The sequence below is a fragment of the Phocoena phocoena genome, chromosome 10 (assembly GCF_963924675.1).
Source record: "Phocoena phocoena chromosome 10, mPhoPho1.1, whole genome shotgun sequence".
In the NCBI taxonomy this organism is placed as follows: domain Eukaryota; kingdom Metazoa; phylum Chordata; class Mammalia; order Artiodactyla; family Phocoenidae; genus Phocoena; species Phocoena phocoena.
This window is the reverse complement of record NC_089228.1, coordinates 6503960-6516751: the sequence shown is the minus strand read 5'-3', so window position 1 is coordinate 6516751 and position 12792 is coordinate 6503960.

Sequence of the window (12792 nt, the reverse complement as noted above, 5' to 3'; positions counted from 1 at the left end):
CCCTCACCTCGGAGCAGTTTTCTCAGGGTTGAGTTGCTGCCTCCCGGGCTTGAAGGCCTCAGTATGTCCGCCAAATAAAACATAACTCTCCATTTTTAGGTTGTGTATATATTTTTTAGTTGACTCATGTCAGGTCCTGGAGCTAGTCTCGCGTGGATACCTAGAGATGACTGTATACTTAATGCCACTGAACTGTACACTTAAACATGGTTAAAATGGTAAATTTGATGTTATGTATATCTTACGACAGTAAAAAAACAAAAACAAAAACACGCACTTGGCGCCTGGCACATAGGGAGTGCTTGATAAATTATTACCAATTATTGCTAATAATAATTAGCAATTATTAATAGAAGGTAGGAGGAGGTGTGTGGTGAAACTACACACTCCAACCACACTACAAGGGTGATCAATGAAGCTCCCAGGTAAATGACTCTGCAGTGACTGGCCTCTCTGCTCATTTCTTAAAGGAAGGGGCATAAACTCATACATACTAACGGGGGCATAAACTCATACATACTAACAGGCTGAAAGGGCATCTGCAGTGGTCATGTGATAAAGAACATAAGGTCGGAGCTGGAAGACTGTTCAGCAGTGTCTAACTCAGCTGCCTCATTGAGAGAAGCTGAGGCTCAGAGAGGCAACCCCACGGTCACTCAGGAACTTGGTGGCAGATCTCAAATGGGAAGCTGGATCTCTTGACTCCAAGGCGAGTGCTCTTTCTATTCTGCCATAGATAGGGACACAGTAAAGTTTCATCTAACCACTAACTGTGTACACTCTCAGACGCCTGCAGACAGGATTTGGGGCTTCCTCGTGCATCTCAAACCACACGCACAAGACAACAACCACACACAAAGCAATTCCTGCCCTCAGGCTCCTTTGACACACGGTAAGGATATAAAACATTGGTTTTTTTCCCCCTCTCCTCCTCCTTTTTTTAATTAAGCCAAATATATTTCTGCATGGGATCTTTACTCCACTTTTGGACAGGGTTAATTAAAAGAAAAAAATACATATTAAAAGGCCAGTTTGATTACTGCTACACATTTGTAATGCGATGAATAATTGATTGAATGTCTATGTTAATTGCTCCCTGAATCAGTGATTTTGCTACTGAATACTCAAGAGCTGTTGCTATTTTGAAGTTGGTAATAATTTCACCCCATCCGGATGGCAGAATGCGCCACATGAGTGTCCTCCTGGGTTTAAACCTACCTCCGTTTCCTGTTCACTCCTTTCATCCTGACTTCTCCATTTCTTCCCTGGGTCCTCGTCTACCACCCACTCCTGACACCAGCGGGTCTCAAGCGGTGGTCTGATCTGACTCCCAGGGAAGCTTGTTGAAAGGCAATACTCCCACCCTCCTGGTTTTGACCTGGCAAACCTGGGACTCTGTATTGTTAATAAGTATCTCAGAGGCAGGGTTGGGGGTTTCCTTTTGAAAAGAGCTGGCTGAGGTAGAGATGCCTTATGAGGTGCCAGGCTCCAGACTCTGAGAGCAACGGTTTCCTCCCAGTGGGTTTCAACCCTCTGCTTCTTTGCTGGTGGATCTCTCTCCAGCCCAGCTCGTCTAAAATGAATCCGTGGGAGTTCCCTGGTGGCCTAGTGGTTAGGAGTCCAGGCTTTCGCTGCCGTGGCCCGGGTTCAATACCTGGTTGGGAAACTGAGATCCCGTAACCCACGCAGTCAGGCCAAATAAATAAATAAAAATTTTAAAATAAAAAAAATAAAATGAATCATGATGGGCCTCCCACAACCTGCTTGTCCTCCGCCAGCTGCCAGCTCAGCAAATATGGGCTCTGCCCGGCCCTACTTGCTCAAGCCCGGAAGCCTCTTCTGTTCTTACCAGCCCTTCCCCAAACATCCATGCAGCAGCCAGACTTGCCTGTTTCTCCCCATTACACATCCTATTGAATCAGGATTCTTTTCTGCAACTTTAAAAGTAGGTTTCCAAGAGTCCTTTTTGTTCTCCCAATGGTCCTCCTATTGCCTCTCTGTTTCATAGATGCAGTATCTTACCTCTCTGAGATGTTAATTACAGTGGTTTCTGGCAGTTATCTTCTGTTTCCTGCATCATCTCTATTTTCTCTGTTTCTTTTCTGTTTTAGTTCCTGCTTCCTTCAGATGCCTGCTGAGCCTGGATGTCTATTTCCATTGAGGGGAGAAGCACGAAGAGCTGCCTGGGAGCTCTGTGGGGTAGGGGTGATCGGTGAAGGGCGGGCTTCACTGAAGGTGGCTGAGGTGAGCTGTGCACTGGGAGGCCCCAACATGGCAGTGTCCATGGGTGTTTCTTTGGGGACCGGTGAGTCTCCCGAGAGCTGAATCATCCAGTCCTCTGCCTGGGGGATCTACCTGGCTGCAGGCATTCTCAGAGCAAACTAGTCAAGGGGTTTTCCCCATATCGACCTTTTCTTCTATTGACTTTCACTCCATCCCCTCCTAACATGGCCTCCAACACCATCCTCATCTTCAACTGTGCCTTCAACACACTTTCTGTCAGTGCATCTGACCACTCCCGCTCCCTGAGACTGTTGGTTCCAGCTTCCCTGGCACTGGCTCTCCCTCCCCTCCAGGCCCTGGTGGATGCCCACTAAGGGCCCAGCTTTCATGCCCCATCTCTGGGCAGCCTTCCCATCACCCCAGGCAGCCCTGCAGCCCCTCCTGAGTCTCACGCACCTAGCCAGGTGGTCAAGGGCACAGGCTCTGGAGCCAGACTGCCTGGATTCAGGATCTCCTGGGGTCCCTGTCCTGGGAAAGGGGCGTGAAAGCAGCACTCCCTTAAGAGGATGAGAGAGAGGCTGTGTGGGAAACCCAGCACAGCACCTGGCACAGGGCACGCCCGGTAAACACCAGCTCTTCTGTCTGCTACTTTACGTTCTGACTTCGAGCTGAGCGTGCAGCCCGTTCGCGAGAAGAAAAGGTCTCGTGTGAGGGCAGGTGGTGGACACAGCCTACTGGGAACAGGGTCCAGGGCTCTGTTGCTTTCGTCTCTAGGGATGAGGGAGGAGGGAGACCATAAGTCACCGGGGTCAGGGCCTCAGAAAGAACCTCGGAAGCATGGAGCAGGGACCAGACTCCTTTCTTTCTTTTGAATGGAATTCTGTTTAGTGCAGAACACATCCCACAACACAAAGATACATGGGATACAGGTGAAAGCTCCCTGATGCCTCATCCCACTGTCTCTTCTACGTTCTTATTAATTGAGAACATTAAGAAAAGCAATTGAAAATACTTTGTTTGTTTCAACTTATTGTTAAAAACTTCACCAAATGTCGGAGCTGAAGATTCCTGTTAGGATCACTGAGCATATGGGGAAGCCAAGGCCCAGAGAGGCAAATGGACTCATTCAAGGTCACACAGAGAGGGGTGCAGAGGTGAAAGGACAGCCTGGGTTCCCAAATCCCAGGCCCACACCCACACTGGCCTCCTCGTGTCCCCGCTGCCCACCTCTCCCCGCAACACACGCATTGGTTACCACTGTCTCAGGGGGCCAGAAGCTGCATAGGAATTCTGTCTTTCTTGGACTCTGCAGGCTTTCATAACCGAGCACCCTCCCAGCCCCCAGGTCCTCTCCAGCCAGGGCTAGGGAAGGAGAAGGTTAAGGGATGAACCACTCCTAGATCTACCCCCAGACAGATGCTAGAGGGCATGTGGAATTTGTTTTCTTTTAAAAGCTTTAAAGGAGTCTGTGTGTGTGTTTGCTTTCTTTTAAAAGTCCATATTAAGAAAAGTGACACTATAATTAAACAAGCCTCAGCTAATAGAGAGCAGGTTATTTTCTTTGTGGGTTTTTTTTCTGCCCGAGACTCAAGTTTTCCTCATCTGTAAAATGGGAATAATAAAAATCTCACAGATGCTTGAGAATTAAAAGAGACGAGGGTAAATGTACCCGGCCTAATACTAGGTACACCGCTGGTGATCAATAAATGTTCACCCTTCTCTTCCTCAACCTTAGTGCATAGAGCCCCTTCGGCTGGATGCTGGAAGCAGCCATGGAAAGTAGTGGGAGGCCACAGTCTAGCTCATCACTGTGTTATTTAAAACAAAAGAATTATAAGCCCCCTCTTTGCTCAGCAACACAAAAATCAGAGTAGATGGACTTGATGTTCTAGGATGTGGCTGTTTATAATCATAGTCATAACGTCCACAGCACAAGAGCATTTGCTTTGATTGAGCTCTGACTTACGAGGTGCTGGGCCCCATACTCTCCCTGCAGGATGTCATTCCTCCCCCATCCCAACCCCGCAGGGTCGGCTCCACTATCATCCCCACTTTACAGATGAGAACACTGAGAAATGAATCAGAGTAAAACTGGTACAATATAAAATTGGCCATACTTCATAATTATATCTGTAAAATAACAGAATAAAGAAAAGGCCAGAAGGGAATGCAAAATACGAGAGTGGTCATATTTTTCTTCTATTTAAAATATTTCTATAATGTTGATTTATTACTTTTAAAATCTTTTAGAAAAGTAGCTTGAAATTTAGGCAGTATGGGATCACAGAAAACCACCAGACAGACCCAATCCAAACCCCAGCTCTGAGACTTGCCAACTGTGTGCCCCTAGATGAGCCAGTCTGTGGGTCTGTGCCTCAATTTCCCATTTGAGATATGAGTGTGATATTTTGGGTGATTATTATTTTCTTTTTTCCCTTATCTCTAATTTCGAACTGGTCTTTAGGTTTCACTATTACTATACTACTTGCATAACATAGAGAAAAGACATTTAAAAGGAGTAGTTGGCATGATGTTTTAAAGATTAAATGAGGTCATGAGTGTAAGGAACCTGACAGGGCCTACGATATTCATTTTAAAAGAATAAACGGGGGGGGGAAGGGTAAGCTGGGACGAAGTGAGAGCGTGGCATGGACATCTATACACTACCAAATGTAAAACAGATAGCTAGTGGGAAGCAGCTGCATAGCACAGGGAGATCAGCTCGGTGCTTTGTGACCACCTAGAGGGGTGGGATAGGGAGGGTGGGAGGGAGATGCAAGAGGGAGGGGATATGGGGATATATGTATACGTATAGCTGATTCACTTTGTTATACAGCAGAAACTAACACACCATTGTAAAGCAATTATACTCCAGTAAAGATGTTAAAAAAATAAATAAATAAATAAACAGGTCTCAGCAGGGTGAGGAAGGGGTGCCATACTTATACCAGCAGTCAACGTGTTCATTTTATTGTGTGTTTGGCAAAAGATATGCCTGGTACTTCAAGCCAGTGGTTCATTTATGTTACTGGTTAAGAGAAATCTAAGTTTTCAAAAAATGTGATTTAAAGAAACACATGGATTGAGGGAGGGGCTCCTGGGCTCTTGCTACCCAAAATGTGGTCCTCAGACCGGCAGTGCCAGCATCTTTTGGGAGCTCTACAGAAGGCCGGGTTCTCAGACCAGACCTGTTGAGTCAGAATCTGCATTTAACAAGATTCCCAGGAGAACTGTATGTACATTAGAACTTGAGAAGCACTGAGCTGGATGATAAACAAATACGTCAAAGCCACCAAGTTGCCAAAGGAAATGCTGAGAGAGGCCTTCGAGCCCCATACACCAGCCCAGCCTCCCTGACTTCTTAGTATCTCCATTTTACGCACAGTGGCAGGGGCTCAGAGAGGAAAGGCGACTTTCCCAATGTCACCCAGCAAGACAGTAGCAGAGCTGGCCTAGGATCTCTGGGGTTTGGTGTCTCAGGCCCCAGCCTTCATTTCCAAGGCACACCCAGAGGAACACAGGGCTCTAGAAACCCAAGGCTGGGCCAAGCCGACCGGGAGTCTGAGGCAGCCCCAGCATCCTCATTAATCTCCCAACCTCAGAAGGGGTTGTTTTCCTGAGAGGAACAACCAGTGCCTTTGGGGACAGTAGAGCCCCTGGACGGGGACTCTGACAGAGCCCTGAGCTACAGAATGTAGACTGTGTCCTGCCAGCTCACAAAAGAACAGTCTTTCCTGGCAAGCTCAGGGGGACGTGTTCCCAGCAGCGTGGCAGGGAAGAGCAGAGTTACCAGGGAGCCCGGGCTCTCCATGGAGAGGATGGCATGGACCCAGGGCACTGTGCCACCAAGGAAGAGGACCGGCTTGGCCCATCACTGCCACTGAAGAGTGTTCTGGTTTTCAACCATGCACTTCACATCCAGAAAACACTGATACAAGCACCTCCTCTTCCATTCTGACTCTGTCCTGAGCCCCATGCCTTAAACTCTGGCTACGACACAGTCCCAGAATCTCACGGAACCTGAGCCTCTGCTCCGACATTAGTAGCTGTGTAGTCTCTGGGGCAAAGGGCTCAACGTGTGTGAGCCTCAGTTTCTGCTTCCATGAAATGGGTATGATTACACACCTAACAAAATGGCTAAAATGAATATGACGGACTGTACAAGTATTGTTGAGAACGTGGAGCCACAGGAACTCTCCGACACTGCTGGTGGGAGTATGAAATAGAACAGCCACTTTGGAAAAAGTTTTGACAGTTTCTAGGAAAGCTAAACCTACACCTATCCTGGGGACCCCAACTCCTACTCTGAATAAAAGAAATGAAAACGTATGTCCACTCACAAACTTGAATATTCACAGAGACCTAATTCATTACAGCCTTATGGAAACACCCCACATGTCCACCGGCAGGAGGATAGACGGACAACCTGTAATGGAGTGTGGCCCCTTGCTGTCCCCTTCCATAAACGTGGTACAAGTCAATCCATCCAGCTTGACAAAGTCGCTAACGTCCCCCAACACGTGGGAGCTCTGGGCGCCCTGGTCACGGAGAGGCCCAGGGAGACTCATGCAACCACGACCAGGGGCTCTAACAGTGAGGATGGTCCAAGGTCCCACCATCCTGTGTCAACGGCGGGAAGCACAGATCACAGGCCTCGCGTTAGAGTCAGGAACACGGAGCCTCACAAGAGTAAAGGGGCAGAAAGGCAGGGCAGTGAGGGTCATGCTCAGGTCAGTGTGACCCCAAATCCTGGGCTCATCCCCTTGCAGCAATAGTGACCTTGGAAATGCACTGCAAACCACAGGACGCTTACCAGCTACGCGATCCCCAGGAGGGTGTCCTGGGCCTCGGCTTCCCTCCTTCAAGGGAACATAAGCTCTTATGAGGCGGGGGTTTCTGTGTGTCTTGCTCTCCTATGGCCTCAGCACGCAGCAGAGTATGTGGCACGTGGTAGGTGTTCAGGAAATACTTGTTACACACAGAATTGGTGATTCCGCGAATGTGCGTAGCATTCAAGGTCAGCCTGGCCTGGCCCAAACTGACATTGCCAGGCGCCCTCCCACGCTACCCCTGCACACACAGCCTCTTCCCCTCACCCTCTGCTTCTTGTCTTTGGGGCTCACCCCAGTCTAGAGCACCTCCTCCCGATCTCCCCCTTCTTGCCTGTCTGCTCCCATGCCTTGCTCTGTGCAGAAATTTCCATGCCTGGGAGGGAAGTGAGAGCCCTCTCTTTTCTGATCTTTACAGCATTTCAGAGACAATCATAATAAGGCTGCTCCGAAGACCAGGTGTCAGCAAACTCCAGTCTGTGGGTCAAGTTTGGCCGCCATCTGTTTTTGTAAATAAAGTTTTATTTGAACACAGCTACTCTCCTTTGTCTAGGGCTGTTTACACACTACAACAGCAGAGCTGAAAAGCTGCTGCAGAAATTGACCTGCAAAGCCTAAAATATCTACTATCTGGCTCTTTGCAGAAAAAAATCTGCTGACCTCTGACACAGATTAAGTGCAGACTATGAGATTTTGCACATTATTTTGTTACATCTTCACAACAACCCTATAGGGCTTGGGAACCACTGCTATGCCCATTTTATGGATGTAAAGGCTCAGAGATGAAGGGATGTCCAAGGTCATGTATCTAGTAGGCCAGTGGTCCCCAACCTTTTTGGAGCCAGGGGCTGGTTTCGTGGAAAACAATTTTTCCACGGATGAGGGTGGGGGATGGTTTAGGCGCTAATGCAATCGATGGTTCAGGCAGTAATGAAGGCAATGGTTCAGGAGGTAATGTGAGTGATGGTTCAGGCAGTAATGCAAGCGATGGGGAGAGGCAGATGAAGCTCGCCTGCCGCTCACCTCCTGCTGTGCGGCCCGGCTCCTAACAGGCCACAGACAGGTAGCGGTCCGCGGCCCGGGGGTTGGGGACCCCTGCAGCGGGCGGCAGCACTGGGATTTGAATCCACCAATGTCCTAGATTCCACGAACAGTCTAATTACAAACAAGGCAAACACACCAGGTCTAGCTTGCAAGATGTAAGTAGATTCCACAAGCACAAGAGAAGTTCTGTAGATGAGGGTAAATGGGGCCAGAGCAGCCCAGAAGGCTCTTGGAAGAGGCAGGATCTTAGCTGAGTCAGTCAGGGAGAGGAGATTTAGCTGGATGGGAGGAGGGGAGAGATCTAGAAGAGCACATGAAGGAAATGTGGAAGCGTGGTCCAGCTAACTGGGACAAGGCAGGGGCATGAGCCAGCTGGGGAAGGCTGGCCCAAAGCTGGGGTGATGGGCAACCACAGAAAGACACTCTTGAAATGATGCTTACAAGTGATGATTTGTCTGAGGACCCCAAAGGGCTGCCACGTTCACAGGAAAAGGAGAGAAAATGATGCAGGAAGTTCCTTACCAAGGCATTGCAAGGATTCCGAATTTCCTAAAAAGGACACAAGTGAAAGCTGGGTACCTTGTGATATAAGCAAGGTTTTCCCTGTGGCCAAAATGTTGGCGAAAACTCCCCCAAGGGCACTAGCCATATGAACTTGGGCAAGCGATTTAACTCCATGCCTTGATTTCCTCAACTGTAAAATGGGGAACACCACGGGCTGGTGGGAGGGGTAAAGGCATTGATATTTGCGAAGAACGTCAAACAGCGCCTGGTCCAGAGTAAGTGCTATAGAAAGGTTTGCTAGGTAATACGGAACATAAGTAAGATCCGGCTTCAGCAAATATCAGCTCCCAATTTTTTTGCCCCACGTGATTCACAGGCTGTTTGGAATTCGCTCGGTACATGATGTGGTTAATTTAAACGCTGCCGCAGAGTGGTGAGCCTGAACGGCATTTCAATGAACACAAACCTTATTTTTAACAAGACACACTTTGGCACTTGCAAGAACATTTAAAAATACCTTCCCTATTCCAAAGCAGTAACCAGGTCCAGGGAGAAATCCTTAGTTTTGGGGTCACTGTTTTCTCTGGGAGCTGGGCTCCAGGGAGGGGTGTTGGCCAGAGTTGCTGTAGAGGCTGCTATGGGCGTCTGGGGCTAAGAGTAGGAAAGAGAATTTGCAGATTGTTGATCAAACACCCAAGCTGACACCTGCCAGTCTGCTTGCTCTCCTGTGACTGGGGGCCCTCAAACAGATTCTGCATCTTCTTTCATTCAGCAAACACACAGGGATGCCTACTGCCCTGTGGACACGGGGATGGGTCCTAAGTCCTGGGGCTCACATTCCAGTGGGGAGACAATGAACATGGAGATGAGTAAACAAGCCAACGAGATCATTCCAGGGGGTTATATGTGCTTTGGAGAAAATCAAAGGGGAAGATGGGACTCCTGTGTGCATGGTCGGGGTGAGGGTGTTAGGATGGTCAGGATGGGCTTCTGGGAGGTGGTGACATTTGCGGTGAGAATGGAATGAGGAAGAGGAGCTAGTCCTGTAAGATCTGGGGAAGAGTGCTGAGGGCAGAGGTAGGGTGGAGCCTGGTGACTTAAGAACCAGCAGAAGGGTGGGGTACTGGAGTGTGACGGGCTATGAGGAGAGCGGCCGAGATGCAGTGGCAGGGCCACCACACAGGACGTGGAGACCCAAGTAAAGGCCCCTGCAGGATTCATGGGAAGAGGTGCTGGGTGGCCTGCATTAGGGTGGGGACAGTGGCTCAGGGAGCCGTGGGGAAGCCACCGCACAAACCCAGCTGCCTTCCTGTGAACAGGTGTCCCTTTGATCACTTAACCTGGCAGTTCTGTACTGGCACCGTGCTGGGCACAGAGTAGGTATTTAATGAAGGTTTAATGAATAGTCATTAAAACCACCTTTGCTTCAATGTCTGTGACAGGCCCCCAATCTCCAGCAAATTTGCTTGTTTTTAAACAAAGTGCATGCTTCCTGCACTTTCTGCTTTCAGACGATTCTGTGTATCTCTTCTCATCACCTTGGTTAGCTGGATTTTTGGGCAAAAGGAACACTTGATGTGATCTAGACCGACCGTGTGGCATCTTTTGAAGCCCCTGCAAGGAGGCAGAGACATCGTGGTCCTGTCACTCACAAGTCCCACGGCTGGGAGGACTGCATTTTGATCGATGCTTGGGGTTGCAGTGAAACGCTGATGTCCAAGTGCTCAAGGAACAACAAAGAGAGGAGAGTCTGCCCACTAACGAATCACTTCTTTCAGCACTTCCTGGACTCCCAAGATAATGCTGGAGACGTGCTTGGCCTATCCCACCAACACATCCAGAAGGCCTCATGAAGAAAAGACTGATTCCTTGACCCTAAGCCCCGTTTATTCCCAGCCTGAGCATATTCAATCCTTTGTGGTGAAGAAACTATGGGATTGTATGCTCCCTGCCCTGTTTCCACCTTTCATCCAGGCATTTCTTATTTCAGCTGACTACAAAAGAAACAAGTTGTTTTAAACATATTTCATGAACACCATCAGGTAGCTTTGTAAACATGACCTCGCTGAATCCCCCTGTGAGGGAATCTGTGATTCCCAGTTTACAGATGAGGAAACTGGGACCCAAGGAAGTTATGTGACGAACAGGATTTGTATCTGGTGGTGTTCAGATTTACCTGGGTCTTCTGCCTCCACTCTAAGGGGCCAGTACAAATGTGGAAGCTGAGTGTCATGTCATGAGCTGGGAGGGAGCTACGAGGGTCACTGAGCCTCAGTCACCAGCAACTCCTCAGCGCAGACTGGAAACCAAATGGAGCAGCTGTGCCTGGGACCCCGATGACAGCTCCTTGGGGAATCCAAGTCAGCAAGTCACTGGCCGAGCCCTGCTGCTTGCTGGGCCCTGGGAACATCGCAGCAAACTAGACAGTGGCGGCCACTACTCTCCTGCAGTGGCCAGTGTGGCTGCACGGTGGTTATTAAGCAAAAGAGACTTGCCGAGAAGTGAACTGTGAGCTTGGTCTTGAGGGAAGGGCAGGTGCTGGCCAGGCAGAGGCGGTGAGAAAAGGTAGCGGGAAGGCCCAGGGAGGGGAGGGATGCGCAGAAAGAGGGAGGCAGAGGCCAGGGTGGGGAGATGGGGAACGGGGAGCGACAGGCAGGGGCGAGGCTACCATGGCACTTCCCCTGAGGGGTCTGATGGCTGGAGGAGGAGATCTTTCCTGCTCCCCTTCTGTTGGTCTGACACAGCCTACAGGGGTCCAAATGGGGGCTCTCCAAGTGACCCCTGGATCTTTACCAGGCTTCCTGACACACGTGAGCACTTCTGTACCCAGCAGAACCTGCAACTACTACAGAACCAGAGAAGCACAGATCGCAGTCTTGAAAAGCCGTGCAGAGCCGAGCTGGCCGCTCTCTCCAGAAGGAAGGCCACATTTAGCTCGTGGCTGATATTCACATGATATGTCCTCACAACCACGGCTCCCAGGGGCTATTTTCCCTGAACATCCTGCCTTAACTTCCTATTCTTTACTTTCTACTTCTGGGCAATCTTAAGGCTCTAACTTTCCATTCCATCACTTCCCAGCACTCACCCGTTTCCAGAAACACAATCCACCTGCCGCCTTAGCATCATGGCTGGGATATCTAACAGGCATCCCAACATGACCCCACTCCACCAATCCTTCTGCCCTGGGCTCCCCACCTGGGCAAATGGCCACAATCTTCCCAGGTGCTCAGGAAAAAACCAGGAAGTCGTCCATGACTCTTCTTGTTCCCCCAGCCCTTGAGTCCAATCCCCTGGCAAGTCCTAATGGTGCGATCTCCAAATATATCCCAAATAGGAGCCTTCTCTCCTCCTCTCCACCACCCAGGTCCAAGCCACCATTGTCTATTACAACTCTGTAGCAGGCAGAGCAGCCAGAATGGGTCTTTTCAAAGCACAGATCAGATCATGTTACTCCCCTGCTCAAATCTCTCCAATGGTTTGCACTATAATTAGAATCCAGTGCAAGCTCCATTCCACGGCCTGCAAGACCCTACATGGGCTGGCTCTGTTTGCCTCTCCAGCTTCTCCTTTGCCTCTCCTCCTCCATCACTCTCTATACCTGCCTTCTTTCCCTTTCACCAACACACAGGTTTGCTCCTGCCTCAGGGCTTTTGCACTTGCTATTCCCCCTACCTGGACCGCTTTCCCCAGATGTGCACCTCCCTCTCTCCCATGATTCAGATCCAACCCCAATGTTCCTCTTCACAGAGGCCTTCTCTGAGGCTGCCTCCCCATCACTTTCTTTCACATCGCTGTCAAAACTAGCTTCTCTATTTGTTTATGCGTTTAATGCCACCGTCCTGCCACTAGAGTGTCAGCTCCATGGGAACACACCATCTCCGTCCTCTCTGTTTAGATTGCTGGGGTATCTCCAGCATCCAGAGCTGTGCCCAGAAAATGGCAGGTACTCAGTAAACACCTGCCGACTCACTGACTCACTCAGCGCCTTTGCTCAGACTGCTTCCTCGCTGTAGGGCTTTCCCCTTAGCAGTCCTGTTTATTAGCCAAAGACATGTTGAGAGAAGACAAATAGTGGCACTGGTTTGCTTCTGATCAAAACCACAGCATCATCGCTTTTGCTCAGTGATGTCCATACGCTGCCATTATTCAAAGAGTGGTATTGGAGACTTCATCTTCCTCACAGCTGCAA